Below are 16,365 nucleotides of genomic sequence, written 5' to 3'. Positions count from 1 at the left end.
ATTCCAATTTTGCTTTCAAGATATGAACTTTTAATATGAAATGGGAAATACATTAAAGAAAATAGGTGAAACACTTAAGGAAACACAGCATGTTGTATTACTAAATTCATGTGACTAAAATTAGACTACTTATTTCAAAATGGATAATTTCAAGTGAAAAATCAGGTCAGCAGCTGGATAACATCAAATATTTCAAATGTAGTTTTTGGAAAAGGTCATGAGAAAATGTCAATTACATGAATTAATGGCATTCATGATACAGTATTACAGGTACATGTAGGTATGTATACCTGGTGGCCAGACAAGTGAATGAAACACAAGGAATCTAATAGTATCAAGACACTGAAGACCATCTCAAATAGCTATTAGATCTCAAATGAACTATCAATGTCAAATGCTGGACAACAATGGCAATTTAAAATCACTTGCAGTACAACAAGAGCTCTGCAGTACAAGACAATTTTGAATTTCACTGTTTGGAGAAAATGTAAATTTCAAATTTGAAATTATGAATACTTGCCAGTCAGGGTCTAGCCTAGAGACTTGTTGCTGGTTCATGCCATGGTGGCTGATCACTAGATTTGACAGACAACAACAACTGTCTGGGCTAGTTTGGGTCATTTTTCTGCTTTGGTGGAAACACGAGGTAGATTTTCCAAGTAGTTACAATGGCGTAGCCTTAGACTTTAGTTCCCAACTTTAAACAACAACAACAACACAATGAGTAAACTGTTACAAATCCTGAGCACACTATACACACATCTCCCTATATCCTCATGGTAATCTAACTATTATTGAGAGAAAGCTTCTCTTTTACAATTCTATTGAAACTTTAAAACCTGCTTGTACAGACTAGTTACTTAAGGTGAAACCCAAATGGTTACAATGTTACAACCACTTCAAAACTTAATTGGTGTATTCAGCAAACAATATACACCTTGCTTTGTTCTGAGGAGCTTTTGAACTTTACACAAATGAGTCTGTTTGTGTACATTATTTGAATCATCTGTGGAAATTCAACCAATTAACAGTGGTGGATCCCTAACAACACATTATTCTGTATTGTATCACAGACAAGTAACATGTCTGTGGTTGTATAAGGCTGATACATCCCTAGCAACATGTTATTCTGTGTTGCAAAGGCGATTTATCACATCATTAAAACACAATTTATGCACAAATGACAAAGGTTACCAGATAATTCATGTCTCATCAATCAAGCAGCAGATGTGACAGTGTAATTTTCAAGTGTAACTACATTTTCTATTTGTATTGTTATTATATAACCATTGTTATGATTCAGTCTTGTCACAGTCAGGGCTGGTCAGAGTACAAGTTCCTCTCTATCAACACAAATGAAAGTCTGGTATCAACACAAATGAAAGACTTAATAGTCTGAATTTCATGCCATTTTTGTCATAAATTTTAGGATTTTAAATTTCAGCAAGGAATTAGATCTGGAGAGCCTGTTTACATTGCAATATGTGATTTTGCTTCACTGTTTGTTTACATCACAATCTGTGATTTTGTTAAATGCAATCTCTCTAACCACTTGTACTAGTAACAGAGAGCAATTAAGTTAGCCATGGCAGTAATCAGCATGCCTGTTTATAGATATTTCCATATTCGCTATAAGTAATTTATGTCGCTTTTAAGAACAACCACGTAGAACACAATATAATGTTAGGTATTTATATTACATTATTTTTACAAAATCAAACCAAATCTGACATAAGTATGCAAAAACATTGATTTCTCTAGATTTTAGGACAATATTCCTCATAAATGTCTTGTAGTCTTTAGTGTGTATAGAAGTTTAGTAATCTAGTTTTAGATTATATCTACTAAATTTAAGTTGATTTGTCACTCAGTTCATCATGATTAGTGTAAATGGACAAACAACACAAATCTTTACATGTAAAAATATATAAAATGTAGCATATACTACAGTATACATTTATATTTTATATTTATAGTTTATTAGAACACTGAACTGATGGTGTATCGTTCTATTTCATCAGTACACAGATATTAAGTCAGGTTTTCTGATGGTGTATCGTTCTATTTCATCGGTACACAGATATTAAGTCAGGTTTTCTGATGGTGTATCATTCTATTTCATCAGTACACTGAACTGATGGTGTATCATTCTATTTCATCAGTACACAGATATTAAGTCAGGTTATCTGACTACTTTTATCTTGCCTTTATCCTTTGTTAAAGAATGTTAATTCAAAATGTCAGGAGTGTACTTTTTGATCAGGACAGTTTTACTCATTTTATACTTTTGCACTCCTATATAGTATACGTACATAGATATGCATGTGAGCGTTATATAGATGACTTCAATATATTAGTCTGAAAGATTCAGTCGTTGCTCTGTTTACTGTAACCACTCACTCACCAGTGGAAACTACATAACATCTACAGATCTTTAAGGCATATCCTGAATATACAGGAAACAAAATACAAATCTATCTTACAATCTAATTATTTTGTGTGTCACTCTGAGCCTGCAGGAGAGATAGGCAGCGGATCAAAGGTATAACTCTTAAGTTAAGACCATGAGTAAATTAATTCAGAACCTTACCTACAATCGTACCTCTCAGCATATATTGATGAACGTTACATATTCAGACTTACATGTATATATCAAGTTGAATCACCACAACAAAGGTGTACATATTTATAAAGTGTAGCTGGGTGATGTAGCAGCATAATACATTCCCTCAGCAAAATCAATGACAGTATAGGTCTGTATGCAACACATGTACAACTGACAGATGTAGGAAAATGTTATGTCTATGTATGTTGTATCAAGTAGCATAGCTAGTTGCAGTGTTGTCTCCGTCAATAATTCACACCTACTGTTACTACTAGAGTTAAATCAACACTGCCATACCAGTGCTGTACAAGTTCTACTGGTTAACCAGGTTAATGTTTTTAGATCATGATTTGTGGCTTTCTTTAACAACATAGCATGCATAGTGATTGATCTGTCTGCCTAGTTGTTTCCTGTGTGCACTCAAAAACAGCTGCTAACCATATTGCAATTTGATTAAGATAAATATTGTATTTTCAAGTTTTCTACATGCAAGGCATAAAAAGAGGAATTTGGAGGTTAGATTCTCATTTCTACATGACCCACTTCAGAGCTGAAGTAATACATCAACCTACTGATTACTGCCACACTGCCAGCATATTTCAAATGGGGACAATTTGACGATGGATTTGTGAACATTTTACAATAGTGTACGCTGTTGGGCACTTTTGCCACTGTTGTGATGTTAAAGGTTGTATGTTTACCTGGTCTAAATTACAAAGTGCACTGCTATCTTATCACCTAGTGTATTACAGTAATTAATATCAATCTTTTAATTCAAAACTGTACTGCATCTAGACTACACAAAATATTAGAAAGAGCTTGGCAATATTTGATTTTGTTATCTTTCTCTAGCATAATTTTCAAAATTCTGATTTTGAAAAACATAATTTTTATTATGTGTGATCAAAATAAAATACTTCAGTGCTCAGTCAGCTTCAACTTCTATACTTGATAGTCAGATATAGCCAAGTGATTTGTTTTATAGTGTACAATTTTCTTTTGATTTCCATTGGTATAACAGACTTTTATCTTAGAAATTTGGCAGTCTAGATACAATGTTAGTAAGTAACATATGCCCTTTTAAGTTTTACTACTGCTAGTTTTGTATTTAACTTCTATGCTTGGTAGTCAGATTTAGCCAAGTGATAGTGGTTTCAGCTACAATTTTCTATTGATTTCCATTGGTCTAACAAGACCTCATAAATCTATTATTTTAGATACTACTGTATATGTTTAGTAGTCTTAGTGTCCTGGACTACTACCAATCAGATTTAGCCAAGTGAACTGTTTCAGCTACAATTTGTACTGATTTCCATTGGTCTAACCAGACTACCACCTCATATAAATCTAGTAGTCTAGATACTATATGTTTAGTAGTCTAAGTGTCCTGGACTACTGCCAATCAGATTTAGCCAAGTGAACTGTTTCAGCTACAATCTGTACTGATTTCCATTGGTTTAACAAACTACCAATTTATAAATTTGGTAGCCTAGATAATATATTTAGTTGTGTATGTGCCAAGGACTGTAATTTTGAGCTGCCATGTACCTTATATGTTGAACACAGTCCATGTTCTGTGAGTATTCCCATCTACAATATTATGGTTCAATTTTACGAATCAACTATTTGGTAAGATTTTAGTGTAATTTGTATCCATCAAGTAATGCTTATGAAATGTATGTTGATTAGTCCAAATACTTTGTTATCTGGCTCGACATACTGACAAATGGCCAGACAGTCATTCTGGGCTCAGTGTTACATGTAATTCATTGAAAGCAAGTAAAGTAATCACAGATTGATACAATTTTTTTTTCAAGAAATTCTATAGCTTATTGATCAGCCTGAAATCAATGTTATCTTATAATAGTTGGTAATTTTGAAATTATTGAATTACTACTAGACTATAGAATCATATACTATTCATAAAAGAAGCCAGGGTAACATGTATACATTACACAAGTACACATACATATTAAGCAAATGTTGCAGCAGTAGAATTCTGACTGCCCTAACTTCTCTTTGCAATATTTGACAACATCTCAGCTACATGACATACAAGATCAACAGTAACACGTCAGCAGCATTACAATTTGAAATTCCATACATGTATATCTACTGTAACAGTAAATGCAAATTTGTGCACTTTGTTTTGATCTATTTGCCTGTACACTGCACACACATTTCAAGTATATACTGGTATTTGTAATTATTCTAAAATTAGCTTGCAATAAGCAATATTGTAAATATTGTAAATATTGCCACAGAACATGATAATATTAGTTGATATATTGAAATAGTATTTGTGTGATTAATGAAAATCTATATAACTTTAAAATACCTGCTCTCCAGTTTTTAATAGCCCTTGAAAAAGACTGTCTGTGCATAGTCGAAACGTTGGAATTCAAACAAGCGACCTATCGGTCAGAATAGCTCCGCTGTTTTTTTTTTAAATTTAATTTTTTATTTTGGTGACATGTAGAAGTGGTTCAGGTCTTCAGCTCTTCAAGTCACTATGCAGTTTTGTTTTAGCGATGCAATAAAGTGGTTAGTGGTTTCATATGATGTCTCACTATAAAACACATTTTACACAGAAGTTGGTAATGTATTGTACTTTTATACCATAGTCACCATTTTATAACAAAAATCTACTGTTATGAAAAATTGCACAAAATCTCTGAAAAAAATGACTGGGAAATGCACACAAGAAAAAGAAAAAAAAGAGGATTTTGAGGTTGGCTATAAGTAATTCCAGTGTCTTACAGCTGTAACCCTGGAAAATTTTAATGAAGAATGAAATAAACTAGGGATCTAAAATAATTTTGAGGCAATTTGAATTTGAATTTTCTAACAAATTTACAAAGTCAACAACATTCAACTTGTTCTAGTTGTGGTAGATATATATAGGGAAGAAATGTATTAATCGCCATCTTAGTTTCCGTACGGCGACAATCTCAAGTACCCGGAAGAGAGTCATTCTCAGCCATACGTTACAGTGGTAACACTCGTTCATGTTCGGTTACCTTTCACAAAGAAAACACAACGAAATGGTTGAAATGATCTTTTTTTAATTTCTTTTCATCACAACAACAAAATCTGCGTGATCAAAAGTGTTGTAAACTAAACCAGAAAGAATTATCGGACTGGCTAAACTTCCCGATGAACTGGAAGGTCCTACTACTTCCAAGTAAGCCTCGGTACGTGAGAAAATCGTCTCAAACTAGCGATACAACTTTCAAAATATAACTTGACATGTCTTCATTTGTTAGAGTTATACAATTCAAGACGGGTTTTCACTCGAAAACAACAATTCTGTGAATAATGACAGTGACACTCTGAACGCAGCGATTTCTCGGACGATGTTACCACTGTAACGTATGGCTGACAACGACTTGCTTCCGGGTTAGTCCCTCGTGCATACGGGTGGATTGTCGGCGATTAATACATACATGTACATCGTCTGATATTTTAATTCACAGTGTTTTTTGTGACCGGCGCCTGTCAGCAGACTCTGCCATTTTTTTCATCATTCCATTGTATTTAAACCTTGTACTTGACATTTCGCAATATTTATAATTCTCAACAAAGTACCTCAACATGCCTCACTTCGCTCGTACTCAAAGCAGCCCCGCACGTAGTCCTGCTTGCATACGGAGGAATTCGGGACTCGATTCTGACAATTGTCCCTCCCCCTCCGGTGTTTAGAGTCAAGTCAGTAATACAGACTCGTGCACCCGAGGACTACCCCGCGCGGTATGATCACTGACACTGATGACATGATGAGAGAGAACCTTTTCGGATTTACATGTAAAACGGGGAAAGATACGCAAAACCTAATGCAAAGTCTGAAGCCAAATTAAAGTTGTAATTATTTTAATTATTTTTACTTGCCAAATATTTGCATTTTGGAAAGGCAAGACACGTTCATGTCGTTTAACTTTACATGTGAACTGTCGGCCATATTTAAACTTCAACCGCGGCCGCATGCCTGGCATGCCCTTCCTTACGCAAGTTGTCTGAATTCTGGTTCACTGTCATTCCAAATTGCACGACAATATAGAATTAACCACAAGTTACATGTTATCTGAAAACATCACACTTTTATAGTGGGTCTGAAGTGTGATTTTAGTGAGTACTAAGAACGTCCTGTGTTGATACTCAAGATACTTGCTGTGGAAAATCGCTCGGTCGAATGAGGTCATCTTCAGCTTCTGGTCGAATCAGGATAGAGTATGCAAATGAGATGTTGCGGATTGGCTGATAATCAGTCTACAAGATCGCCATATATAGTCATGCTATTTTGCATATATGAATATTTATGATCGAATCGTTCCTAGGGAGATGTCTTTAATTTAACCAATCACAGCTGTAAAATAATATTCAGTGTTCTATGAAGCATGTAAATAACGTGATTATTGACATTACCATACAAAAACAATTGTAGAAATTACAAATATTGAGAGAAAATTACAAAATGTACACAAAATATTCTCCTACATCTTATTGGTCAATTGACAAATGATTGACAGTTAACGCTCCCGATCGATGAAATGATAGTCACTGAGCTCGAGCTTACAATAGCAGACGACACTTTTAAAGATAAGGTTCAACAATGCAAACGCATCAATCTTTGTCAAGCCTTGCAGCAATTATTTTAGCCTTTTTATTTTTAATTAGCATTATTGTGATCGTTGTGTTTGTTGGCCATGGCCCACAGAAGAAATGTAAAAACCCGTTCCATGAAAGGTGGAATAGAGGTTCTGAGCGTGAGAAAACCGGGGTTGAAATAGCGAAATATGTACGGAAGGACTTTCGCAATGCCTTCGCTAGACTTGGAGTTCACAGGACAGCTAGTATCTGCACCAACTGCCTTCGTATGGCTGCAATGCGACGGGAATTTACGCAGCACTTCAATAATGTTGCGGAGCGGAAAGTTCAGGTATGTACAAAAGAGGTTGTTTTTTATAACTCTGAGGGCGATGTATATAATGACCTCTCACGTTTGACCGATGACCTTGTGCTTCCAAGTTGCTGAACGACATAGCCTTTGTTGTGAACTGATAATATGTTGATACAGTTGATATCTGGATCCCACTTGCAATTTGCAGTCTGTCTCTGTGTTGTAACATACATGTAGTCAGAAATTTTCTTTGTACTGACCGAGCCTCGTCTCGTGCGGGATCCGGAGCAGTCCTGTTTGACGACCGTGGACGGGACACAACTCTGACAAATAACAAATGTAGTCCTGCTTGTAATAATTGTGAACACTGACAAGAAACATTACAGACACTGTCAGAATTGAGTCCCGACTTATTCCGGTTGCAGGACTAACAAATTCAATGTCTCTAAACACGGAGCTGAGAACGAAAGGGACAATGTCAGCATTGAATCTCGACTTTCAAGTCTGCAAGCAGGACGAGTTTCGATGCAGCTGAGCAAACTAAGTTTACTTCTATATTCGTGGGAGCTTTTTTTGTAATGATGATTTGCTCGTGTAACAGTAAATCAAATATGTATTATAGTTCTATAGACTTATGTTGACAGTCAGTGTATAGTTAGCAAGTGTAAAAACTTTATTGATGATCACTACATTTGTAGTTGTTTGACGACTCGTTTAATAATTGGAGACGCGGGGTGACACACCTACGAGTGGTATGTACTATTTTGTGTATTTCATTTGTGTGATATTTGGAATTGCTTTCTTCACAGGCTGATCGCAAACGAAAGGAGACCCATGAAGAATCTCCAGCTACATGTATAGACATCGACTATATTCATGATATTACACAGTCACAGGTTAGTCATGATATAATTGGCTAAGTAAGGTCAGGCAGCTAGAAATCCACATGTAGATTACAGGACATGCCTGTAACAGACCTCCTGCACCTCCTAAAACAGGGTATGTGAAAAAAGTGATGTTATATAGGGTCTATAAATCTGGTAAGATTTCATAGCTGTACTAATAGACATGTGACAGCTAGCATATTAGATGTAAAATTATGACTATTGTGATCTGTTTGAAAAATTTCATGTACAAATGCAGTTACATGGTCTGTACATTTCTGTACATCTTCTCAGAGATGTTTTCACAGTATGAGTGATGTAACTGGTCTGTTGATATAAGTATGTATACTTATCAGTTTGTATTATCTAAGAATATGTACCAAACGATATATTAGTGTTTTAATTATAAACAGTGAAATGTTGATAAAATAAGATCTGCTAATACACTTGTATACACAATCCATGTATACAGTTATATCAACACAGATACAGCAACATGTAGAAAAAACATTATACTCTAATAGAAAATGATCCATCCTTGATTTTTCAGTAGACTTTTGAATAACAATGACTATGTACATGTGTGTGGGAGTGCATAACACCCCAAAACGAATATTTAGATTTGAAATGAGTTACTAGTACTTTTGTTTTAAAATACTAATACCCAACTAGCAGTAATTGTTAATTTCACTAATCCCATACTTCCAGTATCCAATTATCCATAGAGTGCATATATATTTCTTGATTCTCACTAAATTCCCAATTCATGGGTTGATTTTTGCTGTATGATTTATTTAGTGTCCAAGCAAAGGATGTTCATCTATCCCAGGTCATATTACTCGTACAACACTCCAAAACCAAGCTATAGCTACGGTAACTCCAATTGATAGTCACACAAAGGTAAGATGCTATTTGTGTTGCATATTATTTAATATGTTACTTTATTGGCAATGGTAAAAATTTTAAAATTATACGAAATTTACATGATACAGTACACATTTGCTGAACATGTTCACAACAGTATTATATGTTGTTCTTATAATTGTAAAATTGAATAAATGAAATCTATGTAGTGTTTTTAAGTACTGCATTTATGATTGACGATGTACATTGTGTACTTCATTATTATGGATGGCTGATATAATATGCATGTATTTGTAACATCATGATATTAACAAATTCAATGAATTTTTTTTTTTAAGTATAATGGTGTTGCAGATACAACTGTCGTATTTCTGAAGCAGCAAGAGGTGGTACACTTTGTCCTGAAACAAAGGCAAGTCACAGTTACTGCTGTACATTGCATATTTTATTTTAACGAGTAAGCTCAGTTGGCAGGATCACGCTTGTTCGTATTCAGGGGATGTGGGTTCGACTCCTACATCCCTATATGTCTCACTTGTCTCTCCTCATTTTTCATTACATACATACATACATACATACATACATACATACATACATGTATAATCTTGAAGGACTGGTTTATGTAATTAGTTCCAATGTATACATGAGCGAAAGATACACTGATATGAAAGCGATTACATGACATAAAAATGACATGAATATACCAATTTTCCATCACTTGAACATGTAACCTGTAACACATGTAACATGTAGCACATAGGCAGGTATGAGAAGAATGAGATTTGTCACTCAGTATCTATGGGCCTCTAAGTTCCCTCAGAGAAGAGAACACGTCCCTGTAATTTTTGTTACTAAAGAAGAAAGGGCAAAATATAACAAACTAGAATCTAAATCTGTGGCACAATTAAAGTGTGAAATGCAATCCTACTTGTCAGTGATGTCTCCAGAAAGAAGAATAGAGTGGGATAGTAAAGTAACTAGACTGAGTAAAAGTAGGGTTGTTAAATCAACATGGTTAAAACCTGTCACAGAAATCCAGGATGCAATAATTAATGAAGTGGGGGAAAGTGATGGTAATGTAGATGGTATTTCTGAGGATGACAAGTGAGACAAATATTTGTTAAAGTGAAGATTAAAATTATCCAGTGAAAATGTAACTATTTTGATGCTACAATGTGAAGTGTATCTTTTCATGATTACAAATATATATGTATAGACTCTGATAGTTTAAAAGATTAAAGTAGAAAAATTAAATTTAGATTACATTAGAGTTGGTTTCTATAATATTTAATGCTAGATGTAAGTTTCACTGTTTATCTCAGCAATAACATTTTTGCATTGTCTTTTTCAGGTATGGTGTTTGGGGTTCCACCTTTCATATACGAATCATAAATCTAAACATGGCTGATTTGGAGTAATTAATTCATAGAAATAATGAACTGTCAAGTTGCTCTCTACATCTTTATACAAATATACCAAAGTCAAAACAAGACAAATGTCACTGTAGTACAAATTAACACATGACACTGTGTTGAATAATTTTGTTGTTGGTGTAGGTCTGAAATACCATTATTAAAATAATTGGATTGTTTTTAACATTTTCTGTCCATTTTGTATTTGTAGACAACAAATAAGCATGAGGGCAAATTGACATTTCATGTAAAATTTCAAATTGAAATTGTCCAGTTATTAATGGTAATGATGCATACATGTGTTTTTTATAAAACACACATACACACACACACATACACACACACATGCATGCATGCACACAATACATCTATTCAAGTAATTGGTCGAGTAGATAGCATATTCAGTAAGGAGTCAGTTGTTGTTTTTTATCTGTAGCTTGTTTCACACATTTTTGGAGTTTTTATATATCCAACTGATTCTGGTAGTACCTTACAACACTCCTACTGAAGGCTTACATACATGTTCATACTATGTATTGTATGTACGTATGTATGTATGTATGTATGTATGTATGTATGTATGTATGTATGTATTATATGTAATACTTGTAAATGTTTCAATTCAGAAGTTTTATTTGAAAATAAAATTCATTGTATATCATAATTCATCGTCTATCATTTTCATTCCCTTATAGATACATGCTTGCTTAGACATAATTTGATTGCAAGTTTGACTAGAAATAACGCCCAATTGTCCATCTAACCATCCCTTACCACTCAACCATCTACCCATCAATACCTATTTAGCCCAAACTCCATTCCCCAAAATAGTAAATAATGACAAACCAGTAGTTAATTGTGACAACTGTGTATATAAACAGTTGAAGGTCTTAACACTACAAACAAGGAGTATGTGTAAAAAGAAATTAAGACATCAATTACAGTGTCCTTGCTAGTATTTCTAGTTTTCTCAGATCAGAGATAAAATATTGAATTAATGAAATAAGTGACACGAGTAATATATTGTGCAAGTGACATCAAAAAAGACAATTTATTGTTTGTCTTTTTGATATCATGTTAGAAAAGTGATGATGATCCCATCACACCAAACAAGTGAGAAATAAAGTAGTCTGTGACAAAAGGTATATCAATCAACATAATAGGGGTATCAAAAGTACAATGACATGTTTTGCAAATTAAGTATATTGCCAAGTAGTGCTTCGGATTTGTTTTAGAAACAGCTGTAAGTTGAAAGACCAAAGCATATCTCTTGTTAAATTAGAAATCATCATTAACACACCCACCTTAATTTTACACACATAACCAACCATTGAATCATAGAAATACATCACGTGACCAAGGTTTGCCTGAAGTCACAAACATGTACGTAATGATCTGTCAAACAAGTGATGATTGCCCCCCCCCCCTCCACGCCAAAACCAACGACATCAGCAAACACGAACTAGCTACAGTATAGTCTCTGTATGTCACAACGATAACGTAATACTATAAACATATGTGTTGTATCCTAATCAGCGTTTACTCAATAGCACACTGGTGACGGTAATCTGTGTAGTTTACCTACCTGTGATGTATTCAAATCAAAATTCAAACTTCGAACTCTACACTAAGTTAACATTTTGTGAAAGTGCACAGAACAGCTTTCATAACACCATGAAACCATGTAATTCACATTTCTACACATACACACACACACACACACACACACACACACACACACACACACACACATCACGCATTGATTACGGTAGTTCTCTTTTTGGAGGATGTGTGGCCCTGAAAAGGGCCGTTTTGATTTGGTTTGGTGTCTAGGGGAACAAGACAGGAAAACTCTGGTTCAGGACTATGTCCTTTGCCCGAGTGACGTCCTCTGTCTTCACCATGAAGCCGGCCGTACACATCTGAACTTTACCATACCGCCGAGAATGGAAGAAACAACGGCCCTTTGGCTTCAAATAATACCGTCCATTTGAAGCTAGACGTGCATCAATCACTTTTGCTAGTAACTGAGCAGCGTCTCTCTTCAAATGGCCGAGTACTTTTTGATGTTGTTCCATTCCATTCTCGACGATACCGCAAGCATTCGGATCATGCACGTTATTCAGTTCATGGATGATGTTGTATCCTCTCCCTGGCGTTAGTTCCCCCGAATAATGGTGCATTCCCACAGCAATTACGTTTCTGATGATGACTTTCGGCATCGTGATTAAAACTTTGTTGTGGTTTTGCTCTGGTTCAGCAGACGATAAGAAAAACAAAAGTAAGCGCGCCTATTTGCATAACCTATGACCCAAACTTTCTGTGACGCTGATTGGTTAAAATGAAGAGTAGAACGTACTACTTAATATTCATGACTAATTCCTTATATGGCGATCGACTTGACTGATAATGTAGAAGGGTGCAGAATTGGATTTGAAGTTTACAACCCTGTTTCGAACAAACGCTTGTCATTTGGGCGCCCAATGCGTAGAATTATGACTATAGCACATATTACATTGCTTGTTTGACGTCAATAGTGTCTTTTGAAAAGTGGCAGTTTACTTAAAGTCTCGTCGACTGATTTCCAATATGGCGTCGGTCATTATGCTCATTAACATATTCATTTTTTTTTCAAATTACAAAAAAAAAATCATAAAAAATAAAAATGAGGATGTGCTGACTTGAAATTAACAAATCTGAGTAAGCTACCCCCTGCGCATCAACACGCCAGATATCAAAGCAATCTAATAAGAGGTTTTCAAGGAGTTGATGAAAATGACATTTTATGAAAAAAAATCATAAAAAATTGAAAATGGCACAGATCAACTTGGCATGAAAAAATCTGAATAGCCTCCCCCCAGGGAACATGCACACCAAATATCGAAGAATTCCGACCGTCACTTATGGAGTAGATAGTAAAAATATAAAAGTTTGACGGACACCTATGATTCACTCTACTCTCTATACCTCAATACCCACCTATACCTAAAGCTACGCTTTCAGCTTTCGCTGACAGCGGAGCTAATAAAGCAGAAGTTTTAACTAGACTTGGACTTATCCTTTTATTCAAACTCAAGATATGCCATACTCAAGTCCATCTGTGTTGAAAAGTTCATCATACCATATCACAGTAGTTGGATTGATACTTGTATGTACTAAGAACTCAACTTTAACACCTGCTTGAAAATTTTACTTGAATCCCCACATTAAATGCTGCAATTGGCGTGCACAATTTATAAAGACCAGTGCACAACAGAGTCATCAGATACAAAATTCTGGTTGTTTTACATCTGGTTTACAACTCTACATCAAATACCTTCACTATTGATTGTGAAGTAGCACCTATTGCAAGATTGTGTAGCATGGATTAATACAACAGACTGATTGTTTTCAAATTGATTCAGCTGAACATAGTTGGTGACACTGCTTTGATCTGGTGCGAATTCCTGGCCCTACAATCTGGTAGGTTTCCCAGCAACTACTGTGCACCTGTCTGCTATCACTCATGACATTATAGTCTCTGCATTGTTTTGTCTGAAAATCTACTTCAAATTACCACTATTTATAACTTTATTCTCTTTGTTAAGTAGTTTCATATATGTTCAAAAGAAAATCAAAATTCAAAATTTGTGCTAGATTCCATGGAAAATAAAAATTTGACAATACCTTGCTCAAGACACAAACTCTGAAATGTTGCATACCCCAGTATTTACACAGAATGTAAACGTTCAAATTTGTTTTGAAAGCTTAACCTATGAGAAAAGGATTAGATTAAAATTGGTGGAGCTGATTCAATTCCAGATCTCAATTTTATTAGAGAAGCCATGGTATTAAGAGCATCAGCCATCAGCCACTGAACTCATCCTTGAGGGTGCCATTGTTTGGTTTTTATTTTGGATGGAATTTCAGGCTTATTAGGAGACCTGCTCAGGCATTACTGTAGGTATAACTATAATAATACTTATTACTATGACTACTGCCCAATTATTTTGTGTTCGTGCATTTTTTTTTGTAGTTTTCCATTTTTTTTAAAGAATGTTGACATTCGGCCAATTCATCAGCTATTAGCATCACTTATATCTATCATATGATATGCAATGGTGATCTCTATATTCCTGTCTCCTTTATTTGCCTGTGTACTTTATCTTTATATGTATTCATTTTTTTGTTAGATCCAGAGAACTTCTATATATTTTTATAATTTTGCCACCAAATAAGAATTTTCATAATTATTTACAGTATATGTAGTTTTTTTGTTATAACTCATATCCCTAAATTTGTCTTAATTTACATGTAAGTCTGGTCTATGGACTTTCATTAGTTCCTAGGGAATTATTTACATGGCCTTCATCAGATTTTTTTTCTTACTTTCAAAATTTGTATATTTCTGTTCTCTTTTTGGTAGATTAAATTGAATTTGAATTTGAATCTGAATTTGAACAATAAATGTATTGTCATGATGTACTGTAACATAAGTATGTAGGTATATAGTGCATCAATAGTCTTGCATGTACGTTGTTCATTTCCTTGGAAACACTTCAAACAGGATGATAGTGAGCAACTCAATTTTGTCTTGAAGGTTACAAGACAGAACTGTGACCCACTGTCTCCTCTTACTTGGCACAAATGTATGTTTGCTAAAAAGCACCATGTGTCCTTTCCTTATACCATCCTCAGGGACACGACATCCAAAATATTGCATTCCAAGTGTCAAATATGCACAAATAATGTATTAACGTAACTGTGAAGGGCTTGGGACACAGCAAATTAACAATGTCTTGTCTTAAATATTTCAGTTAGTTAGGTGCACACTCCACTACTAGCACTAGAGAGCTTTGCCACATTCTTGTATGCACAACTTCTCCATTGCCCACGATCTCCTGATATTTTCTCTGCAGTTAGCAAGGGTAGTCCAGTATCTTTCAGGTTTTTTTTCAGAAATATTTCAGAGTTCATTTTTGTTATCTTATGTACTCAACTATAACATTTTACACAAATAAAATAGACTTACCGACACAACTATTCACTTTACGGCCTATAAAAAGATGCCTAGATACAATCATACTCTGATGAAATGTACTTGTATGATGCTCTATATATTATGCAAAACAATGATACAGCCTAACTTTGATATTCAACATGTACATTAACGTTAATCCAATTCTAGTGTTATGTCAATTTGCAAACAATTCTACCCAGAGCTGCATTCATGCTAAAAATGTATTTCAATGGTGTGAATTGTTTATGAAATATTACTAAGAGTGTTTCCTGTAAATTTCTCATAGTGTTTCCATTACATCAAAAAATATTGATTTGCTCTTTGATTTGTGTATTTCTCCTTTTACTACTGTTATTTCTCATATTGTTACCATAGTGACATGGATTAGAACTAGTTTTGGTACTCTTAAAGTAAGGAGGGTGTTATCGAACGTGAACAAAAAATTAGTAAAATGGAATTCACAATATATATTGCTGGTGATAATATTGATATTAATATAGTATTTAAATCATAGTCATCAAAACTACACAAAATTTAGAAATCCTGAGGTCAACAGAAAAGAAACTTGTACTTTGATGAAAATAATTGCAACAATTACAAATGGTCATATACATAATTAAACCTTTTTAAAACTAAAGTTCACTTTGATTTACAGATTTATTTTTCAAGCAGACCTTAGTTTTAGGACAATATGTACTATTTAT

At 34.4% G+C, this 16,365-nt stretch overlaps 1 protein-coding gene across 9 annotated transcripts in view; it reads right to left on the bottom strand.

Moving 5' to 3' along the window:
- Positions 1 to 16,365, bottom strand: part of LOC144444443 (uncharacterized) — a 109,318-nt gene that overhangs the window by 72,941 nt on the left and 20,012 nt on the right. The window lies entirely within an intron of this gene.

Source organism: Glandiceps talaboti, chromosome 13 (assembly GCF_964340395.1).
Source record: "Glandiceps talaboti chromosome 13, keGlaTala1.1, whole genome shotgun sequence".
In the NCBI taxonomy this organism is placed as follows: Eukaryota; Metazoa; Hemichordata; class Enteropneusta; family Spengelidae; genus Glandiceps; species Glandiceps talaboti.
This window is presented reverse-complemented; position numbering and strand designations above follow the sequence as displayed.